The following is a 20,232-nucleotide window of genomic DNA, read 5'->3' on the forward strand; positions in this document are numbered from 1 at the left end:
TGTCATTTGCTAGTTCCCTTTACCTAAAGTTAAAATTATCTCAACTGATAGAAACCCTGGGAGTGGGAAAGTATAGACATGGATTTTGATGCCAATTTTAGAAATAAAAGATTATGTCATCGAATGAAAAAAGGTAACATAGTAAGCATGCTGGATCTCTGGCTGAGTCAGCTCAGCTCTGTCCTCCACTTTCCTGAATCCTATGTGATTTTGGACAAGGTCCTTGTCCCTTATATTTGCTGGTCAGACGATTGGTTATTCACCTACAATAATACATATGCTTGGTGCCTGCCCACTTTGTATCATATGCCAAAATGCTTGCTTAGGAAAACAGTGTTGAACTGAATGACCTCTGAATATTTTATCTCCGTCTTAAACTCTTGATCCACCCTTTAGTTTTGCCTTTGAAAAGAGTCTTAGCAATGCTGAGCACATAAAAAAAATCCTGCACAATTTCCTCGGAAAATTTGCCTTGATTCCAAGCATGTTTACCATTGGCCTTTTTCCTCATCCAAATTTCTTGCAGATCCCTGTCTGATAGAATTAAAAAGAAAAAAAAACCCACAAGCATCTGTCTCTGGCAAGTGTGCTTGTGAGTCACTTCTCCTCCTCTGCAAAGCCAGGCCTGGAAAGCAACTGATTAAAAGCAGAACACAAAGAGGAGGCAGCCTGTTACATTTATTTTAGATCCAGCCCCACCCCCTGCCATTCCCATTCTCCTTCCACTTATTTATTCAGTTACCAGATTTTATCAGTTGTAACATATTTAGGTGCTCCTGGTCAGGCTTACGTTTTAAATTTCCTTGCTGGAGAGAGAAGGGCATCAGTGGGAGGGTTTTGAAAAGGTTCATCATGGTTCCACTTTGATTAGACAGTGCCATTGATTCAGATAACCACAGTCCTACAAGGTGTTTATGCGTATTAATGTCTGGCTTTGGTAGTGATGGTGGAGGCTGGGCAAGGCTGTTAGGTGAGGAACCATCTATGCTTAGTGGAGGGGTAGAGAAAATCATCACTCACAATAGCACAAAGGATGGAGAAGACAGGACTGGTGGTGGTTTAGATTAGAGGCTGAGTGTAAACAGTTTAGGGCTTTAGCTTGTGGATTCAGTCATTTCTTAGCTGTTACGCATCCCTATTTTTAAAAATAGATTTTATTTTTATTTGTATATATGTATCGGTGTCAGTGACTGTCAGCTGTGTGTAGGTTTGCACAGAGGCTGGAGGAAGGAGTCAGATGACCCAGAGCTGAAGTCCCAGGTGGCTGTGTGCTGACCTATGTGGGGGCTTCTCTATAAGAGCAGCAAGCACTCGTAACTACGGAGCCATCTCTTTAATCGCTACTTCGTCCTTCTTTACCATGTGACTTCTTTCTCTTGGTCTGTGATGGGTTATTTAACTCCTTATCACCATGTCTGAATTCTAGCAATGGGAAAGGCAAAGAATAATGTGATTGCACGTGCCTTGTCTTTCAAACCTGACCAGGAAGATGGCACCAGTCATTTCTGCTCCTCTCTCTCCCTGACGTGTTACACAGTCAAGTCTCTCTTCTAGGGAGCCTGGGAGATGGAATCTAACCTAGCAGCTGTACATACTGTGGAAAAAAAGTGTGGAGGGAATGATTAGAAATCTCAGGCCCAGCAGTGGTTGAGGGTTGACTTGAAGCATCATGAAGATTAACATTTGTGCAGCCCTCAGCTCCTTAGGAAATACTTCTGACTGCAGCAGTGTGTCGCTGTTCCCTCTTAGATGCGCTTTTGTGTGTTTCTGTCTCTTCTACTGTCTCCTTTCCACTTCCAGAGGGGAGGAAAGGCTGTTCAGTCACAGACACTATCTTTAATCGACTTCGATTAATGCCATTTGTTATGGGTTAATAACATTTGAACAGTTGCTCTCCCCTCCCCCAAAGTCTGGAAAGCAGATTGACATCTAAACATATATAGTTGTCCTTTGTATCCACAGGGGCTCCTATGGGACCCAAAAATTCATGGGCTATCAAATCTCTCTTGTAAATGCTTTGGTATTTGTGTATAATCTATGCAAACTCCCTTTAACAAACCATCTCTAGATTATCTACAATTTTCTAACACAGTGTAAATGCTACATCAGTAGCTGCTATGATGTATTGCTTAAGGTAAAATGGCCATGAAAAGGCTTCTGCCTATTCAGGGCATATGCAGTTTTTTTTTATTTCCTGAATATTTTTGGTCTGTGGTTAGGTGTGTCAGAAGATATGGAGCCTCTGGATAAGGAGGGTTATCTGTGTATTCCAAATATTCTTCTGCAGAGAGCAGAACCTCAGCTCTAGTTTGGAGAGAATCAAACAAAGACATTTAGAAAGGCAGCTTGCTGCCTGGGGAGGGTGTGCTCTCCAGAGATGCCTGCGCCTTGTTAAGGCCAAGCAATCCCGCTTCTCGTCTCTGCTTAGGATTCCTACGGCACAGCATCAGGTAGCTTGCTCATTGCATATTCTCCTGACACTTCCACTCTCCCAGGAAGCTAAGGAGGAATGACATATTATTCGTTTCCCGACAACATGATCTTGGAATATTCCTCCAAAGAACAATTCTTGATTTGTACTTTATTTTGTCCTTTTAAGAGATGCACTACTAGGGAATTTAAAAGTTGTAATATTTCATACTTGAGGGCTTTAGGTTCTATCTGTCCATTATTTTGGCTATGAATTGGTGACATTTGCTCATTCCCCAGTGAATCTCCAGCGTGCCCTAATAAAGCTCTCTGAGCAGAGAGATCTACGTTCCGCTTCCTACCACAGAGGAACGGAAGTGTCGGCAGTGCTTCGGTACAGCTCCATGGGTAACTGATAGTCGAGAGAGGACACCCTTTATGATAGCCTACGGTTATTTGGGGAAAGGAGGCTACTGGTGGAATTTTATTTTCTCACTGTGTGGTGAAATCCACAAGGCTTTTTCTTGTAGAAATACAAGGAGAATTAACACTCATTTGGTGCCAAATAGTGAAAGGACTGTGAGTGCCCAGCCCTCATTTTGGCACAAAACTCTCCTTTCTTTTGGTCCTTGGCTGTTCAGGAGAGGTGTCAGTACCGCCTCTTCTGTAAATGCACCAGGAGAGGTGTCAGTACTGCTTCTTCTGTAAATACACCAGGAGATGGGTCAGTACTGCCTCTTCTGTAAATGCACCAGGAGAGGTGTCAGTACCGCCTCTTCTGTAAATGCACTAGGAGATGGGTCAGTACCGCCTCTTCTGTAAATGCACCAGGAGATGGGTTAATACCACTTCTTCTGTAAATGCACCAGGAGAGGTGTCAGTACCGCTTCTTCTGTAAATACACCAGGAGATGGGTCAGTACCGCCTCTTCTGTAAATGCACCAGGAGATGGGTTAATACCACTTCTTCTGTAAATGCACCAGGAGAGGTGTCAGTACTGCCTCTTCTGTAAATGCACCAGGAGAGGTGTCAGTACCACCTCCTTTGTAAATGCACCAGGAGATGGGTCAGTACCGCCTCTTCTGTAAATGCACCAGGCTTTGGACTTTCTAGCGTTGTCTTCAATATGGATAAAGCTTGTGATCTATCTAATTGTCTCAATCTCAGAATAACCTCTCAAGGAGGGAGGGAATGTTAGGCAATTCGATGGGAAAGCAGAGGGATGTATTATTTTCTTTCAGTTTTCCTTAGAAGCCTGTTCTGCCAAACTTCAGAACCATGAACCGTGGATTCTTGGGAACACATTCCATGGGGATGGGGAACTGAAAGAAACTTCAGAGCCAGATTCTTGAGAGCAATGAAGAACTTAAAAATTAAAAAGAAAGCAACGAGTTAAGTTGGGTGGGATTGTCTGTGCATTGCCTTTTATCCCGTGTGTCATCGGAACGTCTTTCTTCCTTAAAAAAAGTTAATCCGGGTGCCCTGGTGCATGCCTGAAATTGAAGTACTTGGGAGGTAAAGGCAGAAGGATCAGAAGTTTACGACAAGCATTGGCTACACAGCAAGTTTCGGGCAGATCTGGACTATGTAAAATCCTGTTTCAACAAACTAAGACATAACCCATTAGTAAGTATTTATTATACAAATTGAACGGGTTTCTGAGTGACAGTTTTATTCAAAAATAACATGTACCTTGACCATGTTCACCTCTGTTAACCATCTCCTGTCTTCTTTATGCTCCTTTGATTCCTACTTTCCAAAAGAGTCTTCCCCCCCCCAAAAAAAAGTCTCCCTTTTGCATTCATGTTCTGTGTATCTCTCTGTGTCTCTGTCTTTCACTCCTCTTGAAGTTTAATAAGTGAGAGAAAAGATGCACTATTTATTTTCTAAGGCTTATTTCACATAATATGATGGTATGCAGTTACATCTATTTTCCTGCAAATTTTTTTCTGATTTTCTAAGGCTAGTTTTCTATGTATCTATCTATTACTGTATATATCATGTCTTACTCTTTCATCTATCTATCTATCTATCTATCTATCTATCTATCTATCTATCTATCTATCTATCATCTATCTATCTATCTATCAATCTATCATCTATCTATCTATCATCTATCTATCTATCTATCTATCTATCTATCTATCTATCTATCTATCTATCCATCATCTATCTATCTATCTATCTATCTATCTATCTATCTATCTATCTATCTATCTATCTATCTATCTATCTATCTATCTATCTATCTATCTCTATCTATCATCTATCCATCATCTATCTATCTATCTATCTATCTATCTATCTATCTATCTATCTATCTATCTATCTATCTATCTACCGATTTATCTGTCCTCCTACTTATCTAATCCAGCTAGAGGGATAATTCCAAGTACAGATGCCTCAGTCCTTCTAGACATCACTTCCTTATTTAACCAAAGAAAAGGGTGAAAGTGTACAGTGTGAGATTCGATGGCCAACACGGGATTGATAGCAGTACAGATTTATTGATCCATTTTGTTCTTCAGAGACCAGCGGTCTTTGTAGTATCTGCAGCAGAAATCTGAAGATCATCTTGCTCAACTGCTTTATTTTACACATCATGGGAACTTCGAAGTCCAAAGATAAGTGGCTTGCCAGAGGCCATTCAAATAAATTCCTCTGTCATTTCACTTTCCGGACAGGGACAGTAAACGTTTTATTGGGGGAAAAAAGTCATATACATCCAGACAGTGGGGGAAAATCTGTAATAGATTAGTTCCTTATAACCAGCTTCAAGATGGGGTCATTACTAGACTATAGCTAAGCCGTCTCTGCTACCCCCTCTCTAGTCACTATGTGCTTCCTTATTACCAAAGGAAACCACAATTCTGCTTAAAAATAGCTAGAGTTTTCCCAACCTTGAGTTTTTTTTCTTCATAAACAATTATACAGAACATCCATTTATTTTGGCATAGTTTCATTGAATGAAAGTTTATGAAATTATTTTTTAAGGTTGCACTAGATGTTTGTTTTATTTTGGTTAATTTTTTTTTCTTCAACAATGGGAGAGTCGAGCATGAATTTTTATGTTTATTCTAACTACTTTCATCTGGACAGCAGCGTTTCATAAAACCAAACTCTAAGGCTGCAGTTGGGGTTGAGCCCATTCAGGTAGCACTGGGGTGAGCAGTGCCTGCTGCTCCTGCTCACATGCTGCAGCAGCACCTTGCTTTTCTGGCTGGCTTTCCTCTGCCTATGGAGAAGCCATTTGAACAAAGGTCAGATGACATGGCTCCCCTTCCTTTTTCTTCTCCATTCTGGCCTTTGGCTGTTTAGAGTCGATTTAGAGTTTCGCATTTTGAGCAATTCTTGTCCAAGTGGATTTTCTGGAGCACCGATATTCCTTGTTCATTCTTCCCAGATCCTCGGCAAGCTCCCAGATGGCTCTTGCATTTTTAGTGAGCGAATGCATACCATCTTGCATAATCTGATTGTCTAAAACTGCCCACATGCTTCCCATCTGAAGAGGCGTTGTCTGCCAAAGGTGTCAGGTTATCGTTCATATGGCTCTAAAAAAGAAGGTGTTTCAGCCCCCAAACCTCGACATCAAAGAGCTTTTCTCCCTGGTGACTAAATCCGACAGTTCTTCAACTCTTTATTAAAAATACAATTCACCAATCTGAGAAAGAAAATCTAATTATTTATCTGCCAGTAGTTTCTCCCATGGTAAAATAAGCCTTAAATGTTTACAATCAACTTAGCTAGGTTTTAGCCAATTTACTTATTTAACCAAGTATTAAAAAAAATCCATATCACACCTTGTAAGTTCTTTTAAACCCTTTTTGTTTTCATTGATTTTGATTAAACAGGTAATTGGCAGGTGATCAATACACATAGTTCTGATGAGCTGCTTTGGCTGAGGCCTCATGCCACTGGGTTCTGAGAAAGGGGAGCCAGAGGTTTGCTGACACGCCAATCTATCTTCAGTGAATGCAAGCTGGCTAATAAATATTTAATGGACAGTTGTTTGTAGTTTAATAGAATTAGATAATTCCATTAGAATCCTGTTTGGAGACCTACAGGTATCATATATCACAGCTGAAGACATAGTTAATAATGTAAGCTAAGTGTCTAGTAATTAGAGAAACAGTTGAATTAAGCCGAGACTTTTGGTCTTAAGCCATTTGGAAATTGTGTGTGTTTATGTGTGTGTGTGTGTGTGTGTGTGTGTGTGTGTGTAAGAGAGAGAGAGAGAGAGAGAGAGAGAGAGAGAGAGAGAGAGAGAGAGAGAGAGAGAGAGGAGAGAGAGGGGGGGGATTTTAGTCTATGAACCACCACTCAGATTAGCCAATGCAGCAAGTCTGGGCCAAGGCTTAAATGTGATAAGAAAGCACCAGGCCTCTGGGGTTTATTTAATATCTCATCCTCTCGGTTAATGAGATGGAAAATAGTTCACTGTTTATCTACAGTAGATTGAGCAGATGTTGCCAATTCCGCTTTACGGAATGTAATCTTGGTGAGATTGTCTTCTGCCCATTACCTTTTCACAGCCTCCATATCTCCTGCATGCTGTTTGTTTGGGCTGTGTGGAGTCTCCCATGTCTCCGAACAAGAGGAAAACATTACTAGGGAGGAACTTAGTGATGTTCGCAAGTTCTGAAAATACAAACAGGTCTCGTGTAGCAAAGCTGGTTGGTTGACAAAGATCGGTGACAAGCTTGGGGCCTTCCAAGCTAAAGGCTGTTGACTGTAAGGAACATTCTTCAAATTGCTGTTTATCAAACTCTTTTTTATCTTGGTATTTTATCTTGCTTCTACCTTTAGATTTTTGTATTTCGATAGTTTATTTTATGTTAATTATATTGGCTTATAAAATTAGCATGATTCCTTTTTGCTGGATAATTTCTGTTATCTAGAACTCTTAGGTGATCGTTATTAAATATGTCCCTAAACTGTGGTATCAGGAGAAAATAGCTAACTTACAAATGAGAAGTTAATTTAGATATAGTTAAAAGAAATAAGCCATTGTAGGGAACCACCTATGGAACTGTTAAGAACTGCTTGCCTGCAGCAGAAAGATGAGCTGGTAGTGGGAGGAATTCATAAAGCTAAGTTTTTCATACAAAAATGCTGGGATAGTGGGAGCCTTACCAGGGAATTACTGTGCATGGAGGGCAAGTCTGAAGTCTGTGTGAGTCTCTTAGTTTCCTCCCTTGGTATCTTGAGATAGCTGTACCACTCCAACAGCTATGCCTCCATCCTAGGCAAGAGTGATGGGGAACTTCAGCCAATCGCGTGTTATATAAGGTGTCCCCCCCTGGGGGGAGCAAATAGCCTATAAAACACCCATGTGCGTTTGTTTTCTCCTCTTTGTTTCCTGTGCTCCTAAATCGCTGGAACTCTGGCTTTGTAAGTTCCTCTTCTTTATTAAAGCTAATTTTTAAAAAAATATTTATTTATTTATTATGTATACAATATTCTGTCTGTGTGTATGCCTGCAGGCCAGAAGAGGGCACCAGACCTCATTACAGATGGTTGTGAGCCACCATGTGGTTGCTGGGAATTGAACTCAGGACCTTTGGAAGAGCAGGCAGTGCTCTTAACCTCTGAGCCATCTCTCCAGCCCCAAAGCTAAATATTTTATATTAAAGCTAGTCTGGTTAATTCTAACTGCTGATTGACCACGCCCCATCAAAAGAGCTAGCAGAAGGGGATGTTATTTTGTTTTAGAAGTTCCCAAGACATATTTTCTTCTCGTTGTCTAGAAATGTGTCAGATCCCTTCCCCTAATTGCAATGGTCTCTGAAATAGTGAATTTTTATCTCTCAGGGCAAGTGCAAGTAGAATGAATGAAAATTGTTGAGTGGGTCAACTACACTGTTCACTGTCTTCTGTACGGAAACATTCCCATTTTAAAGTAGTACTAACGTGCAGCTTTCCTACAGAGCGTGAGATCGTAAGGGTTTTTTTGGCTCGGTCTTCTAAATGCTAATTATGCAAGCTTGCACACGACTCACCAGAAGATTTGATAAACTATTCTGCATTAGGGATAAAAGAAACAAAGGAAGTATCTGGGAGGCCAGAGGAAGGCAGGGACAAATGGACGTTCTCGTCTCTGGCTCATCAGGTTTCTCAGAGGATGGCAGGAGAAATTTTCAGAAATGTTTGCTGGCATCATAATAGTAATAATTTAGACTACTTCATATCATTTTTTCTAGGGATGAAGGGGAAAAACTAATATTTCTCTAAGGGCTTATGTTATTACTGTTAAGTGTGTGTGTGTATGTGTGCATGTCCCTGGGGGATATGTGATTGTCGGTCAGAGGCTTCAGATCCACTTGGACAGGTAATTATCCAGGGCTGATGTTGGGAACTGAACTGGGTTCTTCTTCAAAAGCTTATTCACTTTTAACTGCTGAATATCGCCCTAGATCCTCAATGGGTGTTTCTTGAGATACAGTTGTTTCACGTCCCACGCCAGACCTAAGCACAACGCAAAACCCCCCTGTAAGGATGCACTTGCCTAAGCGCCACTCTGAATTTCTTTTTCTTGTCTCTCACATCAGCTCGCAGATGGCTTTGACTCTCCCTTTGGTCTGTGACTCACTGTGTCACTTTTTACCTCTGCCGTGTGTACGTCAGTTTCGCCCACTGTCGCATGCACAAGGACAGCTGAATGAACCCCTAAGCTGGCCTCTCCTTCCGTTCTGTAACCCCCACGCCCACCCCGGAGTCTGCAATTGTTTCCTGCAAAAAAGCACGCAGGAGAACTGTGATGTGGTTCATGTTTGGACACGTCTTATGGTTCCTGTAACAAACATGTATCCACAGTGGAACACGGAGACTGTTTGGGAGAGGTTTGTGCATGCAGTCATTGGAAATACGCTGCTTTAAGGAAAGGATTAAGAAATAGGTTTTATTACACAGTATACGTTTTTGAGGTGAGTGGTACAAAATGCAGTTTGTCAGTTCCCACTTTAATGGTTCCACGTGCAGTACTGCAGTGGGTGAGTCTGTGTGTTGTGGTATTTTCTGCACCCCAGATTTCCATGTATATATATGCAGATTTAACACACACACACACACACACACACACACACACACACACACACACACACACCAGGTTCTCATATAGCTCAGGCTGGACTTGAACTCACTCTGACTTTCCTGCCTTGACTTTCACAACAACACTTCACTAGTGCTGAGATCACAGGTGTTCACTACCTAACTCTATTTATGCAACGCTGGAGGTCAAACCCTGGACTTAATCTACCTCAGGCAAATAGTCTACTAATTGAGCTACATTCTTTACCTCTCAAATTTTGATCCATCAAATTGGAAGAAAGACCAAGCTACTTATCACCTTAAGGAAAATTACATTGCAAAATTATTGGCATCTGTAGAGGTGATCAAAGAGCAAACAGTAGGAGTAGGAGAAGCTTATTACGGAAGTTTTATCAGTCACCCACTTAATTGACGAAGACATAAGGGTACTTTTTCTGGATTTTATGGTATTTGTTAGCATTATTTTTGTTGTTGCAAGGTGCTGTAATTTTTTCCCTAGTGAGTATTCTCTTTCTTACATAACGTAATCATCTTATATTCTACTTGAAATGGGAGACTCACTCTCTATCAGTACCACCGTTGCTTAATTTTCAATTCTACTAAAGTTGGTTTTGTCTCGTCTTAGGGTTCCTATTGCCATGAAGAGACACCACGACCACAACATCTCTTACAAAAAACATTTTATTGGGGTGTCTTGCATTTTCAGAGGCATAGTCTTTTATCATGGCGGGAAGCATGGTGGCCTGAACACAGACTGGTGCTAAGAAGAGCGGCTACCTGCTGATATGCAGGCAACAGGAAGTAGACTGTTTCACTGGGCGTGGTTTGAGACTATATGAGACCTCGAAGTCCGTCCCAACAGTGATACACTTTCTCCAATAAGACCACACCTACTCCATTAAGGCCACACCTCCTAATAGTGTCACTTCCTTTGGGGGCCATTTTCTTTTAAACCACCACATGTCTATTCTTCTTTTTCCTCCTTCTCCTCCTATTCTTTTGTAACTCACCTAGTTACACGATCTCTGGATGTTCTTTCTCTCTGTTGCCTATAACTAAGTGATGTTTGTTTAAAAAGGAAACCTTTAAAGAAATTAGTGAAGCACGTGACACATTAGGAAGGGGAAGAGGACTATATGGTAGGTGGGCAGAGAAAGGTCTCAGCTGTGGGACAGCTCTCTGCATGCCATGTAGCTATTTTTTTAAGGGTCAGCTCATAAAACTCAAAAGAAACTTATGAGACCCTGGATATTCACAAGGTTCCTTATGCAGGAAATGTAAGCAAAAAATAAATACCAATGGACAGTAGGATCTTCTTGCCAGCATATTGTGCAGACAGTAATAGGAGTGGTGCAGGATTTGTTAGCTCTCATCCATGCTGGGTTGGGGCATTTTGGTGATGAAGTTTTAAAATCATTCTCCTCTAAGGAACGCTTCACCCATGCTCCTATAAACAGACCCAATTAGTCCACCCGCTCACTAAGCTGGATAAGAACAGAACTGTTTCTTTGTCCTCTTGATGCACTATCTTATCCGGAACGACCAGGTGAGTTTCTGCTCATCTCCCTAGGGAAACCAACACAACAGTGAGAAAGCATAGTCATATGTGTGAAAGGGGCGTGTGTAAGGGGTAAATTTCTATAAAGATTCCAGAGAAATCTCATAATCGTAGGACAGAGAAAGCACCTAGGTCCCAGCCCCCCCAAACAATGTAAAACTACGGAGAGAGAGGCTAAGAGGGACCAGCACAGTTCAGAGGCAGCAGGCAAGCTCCTTTGCAAGTAGCACACACTCCTTGACACAATGTGTTGACTTTGTAAAGAAAGGTTTTTGTGCTGCCATCCATTTGAGAGACACTGGCATGCAATGAGAGTCGAACAGCAGGAGCTGGGCAGTAGAGAGGGCTCTTTGATTTGTAACTTCTTTTGTTGCCTTCCTTTTGAGCCTTCTTGGTTCTGTGGTTTGGACCTCCACAGCACTGGAAAAGTTCAGAAACTTGAAAGGGAAAAAGCCCTTTCCTCCCCAGGGCAGGCTCCTCCACTTTCATCTTGTCTCAGGTGTTCATGGTTCACAAAGATGGCTGAATGGAACTTCTCTGCAGCCTCTGGGTGGCTGGGAGTCCTTCTGAGATGCTGTGTTCTGGAAATAATGGAGTCTTGTCACTACAGGCTGTTAACACGGATCTTCCCATTGTTGAAGAGAGATGCCCAGCAGCCACAAAGTACATGACTTCCAGGGGAAACTCAGCCTTGAGGATCTTGTGGGGGAGCTGACTCTGTGAATGGAACACAGGAACCCCAGGCCCTTTGTCTAAGAGTTGTTTTGCTCTTTTCATTTCCTCCCAGAGAAAGTTGTTTAATTTTACCTTGCTGAAGAGTTTACAGTAAATGCTTGTAAGGGACCACAGAGTACAGTTTTAAGGTAAGTGCTTTGAAGACACACTGGGCTGTCTTGTGTGGAGGATGGAGATATTAAATATCTCTGCCTCTACACAAGAAACTAGATGTACTGGTTTCTGGGATTTTCTTATTTATTTATATTTAATTTTTTTTAACAATCTTTTTTATTTTGCGTACCAATTCCCGTTCCCATTCACTCCCCTCCTCCTGCTCCTCCCACCTTCCCCTCAACCATCCTTTACTCTGAGAGGGTGAGGCCTGCCACAGGGAGTCAAGGAAGTCTGTCACATCACTTAAGGCAGGACCAAGGCTCTCCTTCCTGTATCTAGGCTGAACAAGGTATTCCTCAGAGGCGAATGGGATCCAAAGAGCCAGTTCATGTACTATGGATAAATACTGGTTCCAGGAAAGCTTTCTGGAATTTTCTATGTATCATTTCACCTCAACTCCTAGGGAGGATAAATATGTGAAATAACCTCTACTATGTCACATTTGACATTGTTATTTGATTGTTGCCTTCTGTCCAGTTAGGCCCTGAGCTGATACCTAAAACCTTGTCAGAGCCTTCTAGAAAGTCTCTCTTTCTGCCTCAATGTAAATGATTGTCCCATAGGCAAAATATTTTCTGCATTTTCTATATTTCCTCAGATACTATTTTATCAAAGACTCTCTAAAAGAACAGATACTCATCTGCTTATTTCCATCACTAAAAAAAAGGAAATTTGAAATTTCACTGAAAGTTTTAAATCTGCATGAGATTCAAGGGCTGTGGAGAGAGGAAGAGCAAAGGAGGACAAGATGTTTCATTTTCTGTCAGGTGTTTTTTGTCTGCTGGGCTGATTGTGAAAAAAAAAAGTTAGTTTAGCAAATCAATTATAGTTAGAGCGACAGGGTACAATAGTAATGGCCCAGACAAGCTTCATTAGGCATTTGTGAGTGTGGCGTTTTTCTCCTCAAAGGTCTGCGTGGGTCACTGGAATAGCTGTGAATTTCGGTCAAGGACCCGAATAAGCAGGGGAAGGCTCATTTATCATCGGAGAAGGGGCGACAACAGCCTTCCCTCCATTTGACTCCAGCTGGGAAGTGAACAGCTTATTTTGTTTAGGTGATGATTTGAGAGATTCATCAATAAAATCACCAATACACTTTGCAGTGCAGCAATCTATCTGCATGTCAGTGTGCGAGAGTTTTTGTGTGTGTGTATGTGTGTGTGCTCACGCACGTGTGCTTACGCGCTTGCACACACGCGCTTGCCGCATAAAGAAAGATAAAGCAGGGGGAAAAAATAACAACCTTCAATATACATATTTCAATATGATTTCCCACTCTCCATGTGCTGATGTGCGGGACTCGCCTGCTAGTCTCCAGCTGGCTCATCATTGTCCCTCATGGTTAGCGTATTGGGCTGTTTCACAGCGTTTTGCTCAATTGTGCTTTGGTTGCCCACTGTGCAACTCATCTAACCAAACCCAGAGGATCCTTCAGAGAAAGGAGTGATTAGCAGGAAGAAATGGACTGAGCAGGCTGTCATCAATCACTTTTCTTTATTTTCAAGAGCTCATCTCTCGAAACTTAATCATTTTGAAGAGTCTAAAGTTTGCAGCGGTATCCTGGGTTCTTACTAAGCTCACACACGCTCAGCACTTAAAAAGCCAAAGACACTGTGCTAAACTTTCTTCTCTCTTGCTTTCATTTAATTCCCACTCCTCATGGGGTTCTAGTACCACTTCTTGCATTAATGTAGGCTGACTACTCTGGTAGAGAGGGCCAAAAGAAATGAAGGCAGATACCACTGACACTCCTTCCTCGCTCACAGAAAAGGATTTTGTCAATGGCAAGACTGCGGTGGGTGACCTGTACCTGGTCAGTTACTCAGGCTCCTGGGCAGAAGGAAACTTTTCCACCTTAATAAAAATTTAAGACCACGTTAGGGCTAATCTCCCTTTTAGATCGCTGTGAGGTATGAGGAAGGGTACTGAAAGGGGGATTTAGGTAGCTGACCTGGAAGGGGAGATCCTCTGTTTTGCTCCTGTTCTATTGGCTGTATTTAGTCACATGACCAAAATATAATGGTGATATTTACTAAGAAATGAAGCATTTAGCCAGTGGTTTCCTAAGATAGTTTAATGCTAAGGGGGAAATGCACAGGTTTTCTCAATCTGTTAGTCCTTATCCTGGACAACTGTTTTAGCTTCTACTGCTCTTTAAGGAATGCAACCCTCAGTCCTATTTGGTTAGCATCAGGGTCAAAGCTCACATTCTGGGTGATGTGTGTTCCTATGCTAGATGTGGTTGGAAGTGATTCTGTCTTAAAACGTATTGACGAGTTGTTATCCCACATACCCAGTAAACAATGACACAGTAATCCCATAGACACAGCCCATGTGGCAAATGAAAATGAGAAATCTGCAGGAGTCATTGATCCATAGCAGCGATGAAATATCCCCAGTCCAGCACAGACATTTAGAAAAAGCTGGTATGGACATTTGAATAGAAAACGTCTTCAGTATTTGTACACACATACAAATGCAGGTATGAAAAAGACATGTCACACACTAAATCTCTAAGTGTACCTGTGTCAATGTCACCTTTCAGATTTATACACATCTATGAAGAGAGAACACATGAAAAATAGTAAAACCAGACTGGTCTTCAAGTCTTCTCTCTCTTTAGTACACTTTAGATATTTTGATTATTTGAAATAAAGCAATCATTGGGAAAAGTTTCTAAGCAGAAGTTATATAAGATGAACATGAATGCAATCGTCAAGCAGATTGAGCCATAATGTTTTCCCTGCCAGGAGCAGCCTACTACTTCCTCTTCGTGACTATTTTACCATGGACAGTGCCTACTCGCCCAACTTGAAGGAACTCGTTTTCTTTTGTTCCTATATGGTTTTTACCACCTAAACATATGTTCCTAATATAAATACTTTAGATTTGCCTAGTTTCAAATTTTCTATAAATAGAATCACACTACGTGCATTTTTTGGTGTCTTAACTTTTTTTTTGCTAGGCAATTTTTTTGAATATTTCTGAAATTGACTTATTTTCATTCATTATCTAGAAGTGTTTATGTTTTATTCTAGCTGGTTGTATTTTTAAGTTCTATGTTTTCAGCAAATACATTTGATCCTAAAGTCTGGCTATGCCCCAAACTAATTAGTAGTGATTATTCTGTAGTATCTACATGACATTAATTTGGGGGGCTACCTATGCTTATTAAAAAGTATCTTATTTGTTATCATCTCTCTCTCTCTCTCTCTCTCTCTCTCTCTCTCTCTCTCTCTGTGTGTGTGTGTGTGTGTGTGTGTGTGTGTGTGTGTAAAGGTGTGCTAGGGTATGTATGCAGAGTTCAGAGGATAACTTTCAGGAGCCATTTTTCCCCCTCTACTGTGGGTTCTAAGATTGAACTCAGGTTGTCTGGCTTGGTTGATGACTAACTTTACCCACTGACTCATCTTGTTGACTCCCTTTGCTCCACATTTTAAACATCTCTCTCTCTCTCTCTCTCTCTCTCTCTCTCTCTCTCTCTCTGTGTGTGTGTGTGTGTACACGTGGTCACTAGAGGACAATCTTTGGTGTCATCTTTGAAAACACTGTCCATTTCCTTTGAGACAGAGTCTCTCGGTGGCTTAGTGCTCTCCAGTTATCTAGGTTGAATGGCTATTGAGCCTCCAGAAACAGACCCATCTGTTTCCCCCTCACCATCACTGGAATCACAAGTGTATGTGTATGCCACTACACCTGGCATTTGTACACGGACTCTGGGATTTGAACTCAGGTCCCATGTGCTTGTAAGGCAAGGACTTTACTGATCCAACCATTTTTACTACACCATCTATGCCTTTAAAGCAGTTTTATGTAGTTACAGCAATAAAAAAATCACACAAATTTAAATGTACAGTTGCAGATGTGTTTTCCTCTGTACTCAGCGTGAAAGTTGAGTTCACAGACCCTTTGGCCCCACAAGTCGTCCTTACGCCCTTTACAGTCTATACACATCAAAACACCCACAATTCTGATGTTTTGTTGTTGCAAGCTAAGTTTTTTTTATTTGACCCCCATATAAGTAAGCCACATAGTAAATTCTCTTTTATGCCTGTCATTTATAGATTGTGTCTGTCATTATAGTATGAAACTTATCAATACAGATTATCGTTACGTCAATGCGGTGGGGGGTTATGGTAGTTTCTTCTTTCAAATTGCCATAGGATTTTTAACTTTTCATTATATGAATATAAGCTGATTTGATTATTCTGTGTCATGACAGCTACAACTGCTTGCATGTGTCTTTGATGGGATACATACGCATGTCTTTAGAAATAGACATAGATATGGGATTTCTGGGTACCAGGGAAACCATCTTTTAACTTTATTAGAAACTGTCAAATAGTTCTGAAAATTGCTTTTGACAGTCTGCACCCCAGCTGGCAATGCCTGAGACCCTACTTCCTGTCATCACTGACACATATGTCATCAGTCTTTAATAAAAACTTAGCCAGGGTTTGGAAAACATTTGCTGTAGCTGGACCAGAAATAAACAGCTTTGGCTTCGCACATTCTTAGCCTCTGTTACAACTATTCAGTTTCGTCGAGTGGTGCGAGAGCAGCCACTGGCAGCACCCGAACAAGTAAGCATGGCTGCATCTGCCGACTACTGTTCATTCTGTCACATTGGCAGTCCTGCTTGTGTTAGATCCTTTTCTCGTGGTTGCAACAAACTATCTGATGAAAGCACTGTGAGCTGGAAAGGGTTTGTCTTGGCTCACAGTTTGTAGGTACAGTCCATTTTGTCCAGGAGGACATGGTAACAGGAGCATGAGGCAGCCGGTCACACTGTATCCACAGCTGGTGCTTTATGTCCTTTATCCTTTAAAATTACCTCTTTGAAATTAAAACATAATTGCATCATGCTCCCTTTGCCTCTCCCCCTCATCCAACCTCTTCTTTCTTTTCATGGCCTCTGGCCTCTTATTCTTTAGTTGTTGATATAAATATATAAATGCAATCTTCAGGAATGACTGCTTCGTGTTGGATAGCTTGCCTGGAGATTTTTCCTTGGGAGGACTACTTTCTCTTGTTCTCAGCATTCCTTAGCTGCCTGTAGTTCTGTGTGTAGGGTTGGGAACCCTTGAGAGTTCTCCTTTTTATGTTATCATGTCTGTTGTCATCCTTGCTCAGGTCGGGAGCCAGGATATAGAGACTTTATAGGTATAGCTTCCCTGACAATTCAAGGAGACACAGTCTCATAGCAAAGTCCTGTTCTTCTGGATCATACATTCTTTCTGTCCCTTCTTTTGTGTTCTTCCTTTAGCCTTTGTTGCAAGAGTTGTGTTGTGGATAGATTAGTTGGAGGTAGGCATCACAGAATCACTTGATCTCTGCATTTTGATAAGTTCTATTTTTTTAAAATGTAATGGCCTTTGTCATAAGAAGAAGGTTCTTTGTTGAGGGGTGAGAGCTGCACTTACCTGTGAATCTAAGATAAGTATTTAGATACATTACTGATTTAGTAAAGTAGTGGTTGTAGTTTTTCCTCCAAGGTCCATGACATCACTAGCCTTGGGTAGCTGGCTAGATTCTAGTAGCAGGCATGATTTCACTCTTGCTGAGCAAGCCTTAAGTCCAATTAGAGAGCTGTTGATTACTGCCAAAACATGAGTGACACCATTGTATTCTTAGGACTATTGTGCCATGATGGCTGTTGTTGTGAGTTCATAGGCATCATATCTGGATAGGACTCTTGGTTGCTTCCTTCCCATAAAGGCTTGCATGGTACCTTTTGCTACCATGAAAGCTCGTCCTCAGTGAGGGCTTTCTCCTTTTAATTTTGTTCGGTACCACATCTCATGGGATGGTGCCATATATATCCAGGGTGTGTTCCCTATTCTTAAACTCTGAAAATACACTCCTAGAAATTCCCCAAAGTGTGCTTAGCTGTGTAGACTTTACATGTCATGAATCAATAGCTGACTGTGGCATGTTAGGAGTCTCAAACGAACTTTGCCAAGCTTTATTACTCATGTAAATTGTCATTGGGGGAATAGCTCCCATTTTATTTATAGGGACTCATTTAAGCTTGTCTTTAACAATAGATTGAGGCTGCTTTGAAAGTGAGAACAAACCAGTAGTCCTCTAACACTTCATTAATTTTCTCACACTGGCAATATCACAGCTTTGTGACGTCTCCAGGATGCTCCCACTGTACAGTAAATTTGACTTTATTTGGGGCTTCTGCGGTCTTTAGCCTTCTCTTTTGTCTGCAGGGAGCTGAGAGTTTCTCAGTTTGTTCTGAGTTACTGTCAGTCTTGTGGTGTGGGCTGTTTATCTTCTAGAACTTCCTTACTGAGTGGGCTGGTTGACATACCCTCTGCTCAGGGAGCTATCACCAGAAGGGGCTGTCTCTCTCTGCTGATTTTTGTGTAAGAGCTTCCAGAGAATGGGCCAAGAATCCCAACAGGACTCTTGGACTAGACTACAGCTTTGAAAGCAACGTCCTTTCTGTGGTTCAATAACTTGTTTAAAAACATTCCAGTAGAAGGATGGTTTTGTGGCAAACCAAAGAGGAATATATCTTGGTAAGAGCGTGGAATCTGATTCAGAAGATTATGTGGCTCTTTGAGGGACCTAGCCATCAGCTTGTGAAGGCTTGAAGGAATAAAATCAAATGACAGCATGGGGCATGGGAAGTGAACTGTGTATTTTAATTTGTTATAATATAGCTACATTTAAAATTATGTTTATCAACTGATTTTCAATCAAATTTAGCTATTATTTTCAATATTTAGAGGAAAAGTTGAGATCTAACTATTGTTTGGATTCATCAATAATTTCTCCACTAAAACTGGTACTTTCGTCTTCTTAGGTTTATTGTATAATACAGTTGTCTTCTTAGTGCAATAATAATACATATTCACTGTAAATGTATTTTAGAAAAGGAAGGAAGATAAATGGAATTAATTTAATGCTTAGTGTCGCACTAAGCCCCACTATGTTTTTAAGGGTATATGTCTTTCTGGGACATGGTATGGTCTACCACACAAGCAAGAAAACCTGAGTTTATACCTCTGTAACCCATCTAAAAAGTTGATCTGAGAAGGGTGAGCCTACAACTCCAGTGCTGACGTGGAGTTTGGGACTTAGACATGAGGATCTCTGAAGCTTGCTAGACAGCTAGTCCAAGCAAATCAGTCCCTTTCAGGTTCAAGGAGAGACCCAAGCGACAAAGAAAGCCATTGAAAAAGCCACCCAATACCACCCTCTGACTCTACATGTATACACACTAATTAGTACAAATGCACACATAAACACACACACACACACACACACACACACACACACACACAAATTCATGTCTTTAGGTGTTATCCTCCAGTGCCTGAATTAAGCTTAAGGGATAAAATACAACAGAATAATTTTGTGTTATATAGTAAGTGGTAATGGTATGTACTAAACAAAACCATGACTTTGAAACACACTTGTACCTGGCCTTTTGGATCCTAGCCTTAGGAAGTCCTGAGAGATGTCGAGTAGTTGCAGTGGGATTCATCAAGAAGAGCACGAGGTAGGCGCTAATGCTGTGAAACACTGCGAAGTCTCATGGGAAATGTGACTCTTCATGGGTCTTACTCTCATTAACGCCGCCGATCTCACCGGCTCTGATATTACATCCTCTTCCAAGTGCTCTGCCAAGTAGATTCACATATTATACTTTTTGAAACTATAAACTCTAGGGTCTGGAGAGATGGCTCAGTGGGTAAGAGCACGTGCTGTGTTTGCAGAGAATCTTAGTTCAGTTCCTGGCACCCACATTGGACAGCTCACAACCACCTGTAACTCTATGTCCAGGGAATCACACATCCTTTCCTGGCTTCTGCACAAAAAACCAACACACATGTAAAATATATACTCTGAATTACCGAAATTGATAACAAAACAGCAAAACCAAACACGTGCAGATTCAAATTCTGTAGTTACCAACTTGGGTACAGTTTTCTCTACCAGCTTGGGCACAGGTAGAGAAGGCACCACTTATGCCAGCTTTCTTCATTATCCTTCAATTTATTATTTTTCTTGACAGGCTCAAAGAAGTCATCAAAGACCTAAAGAGTTGAGTTCTCCTAGCATCCCTCTAAGACCTGCCCGGGGCTGTGCACTGGGGCAAGGACTTGCTCCCAGGGATCTGAATTTGCAGGTGATGGCCTTGAATCTTGGCTCCAACTTTAAAATATTGAATGCCCCAAATCTCTTCTCTTGCTCTGAGGCCAGGCGGGCTGGCACTGTCTGCAGAAAGCACGGTTCCATTTGCAAACAGCTGTGCCTAGAAGCAGATGAGCGTTGGCAGAGTCGGGATCATAAGTCAGCAGAACTGTGCA

This window comes from Arvicola amphibius, chromosome 4 (assembly GCF_903992535.2).
Source record: "Arvicola amphibius chromosome 4, mArvAmp1.2, whole genome shotgun sequence".
Lineage (NCBI taxonomy): Eukaryota > Metazoa > Chordata > Mammalia > Rodentia > Cricetidae > Arvicola > Arvicola amphibius.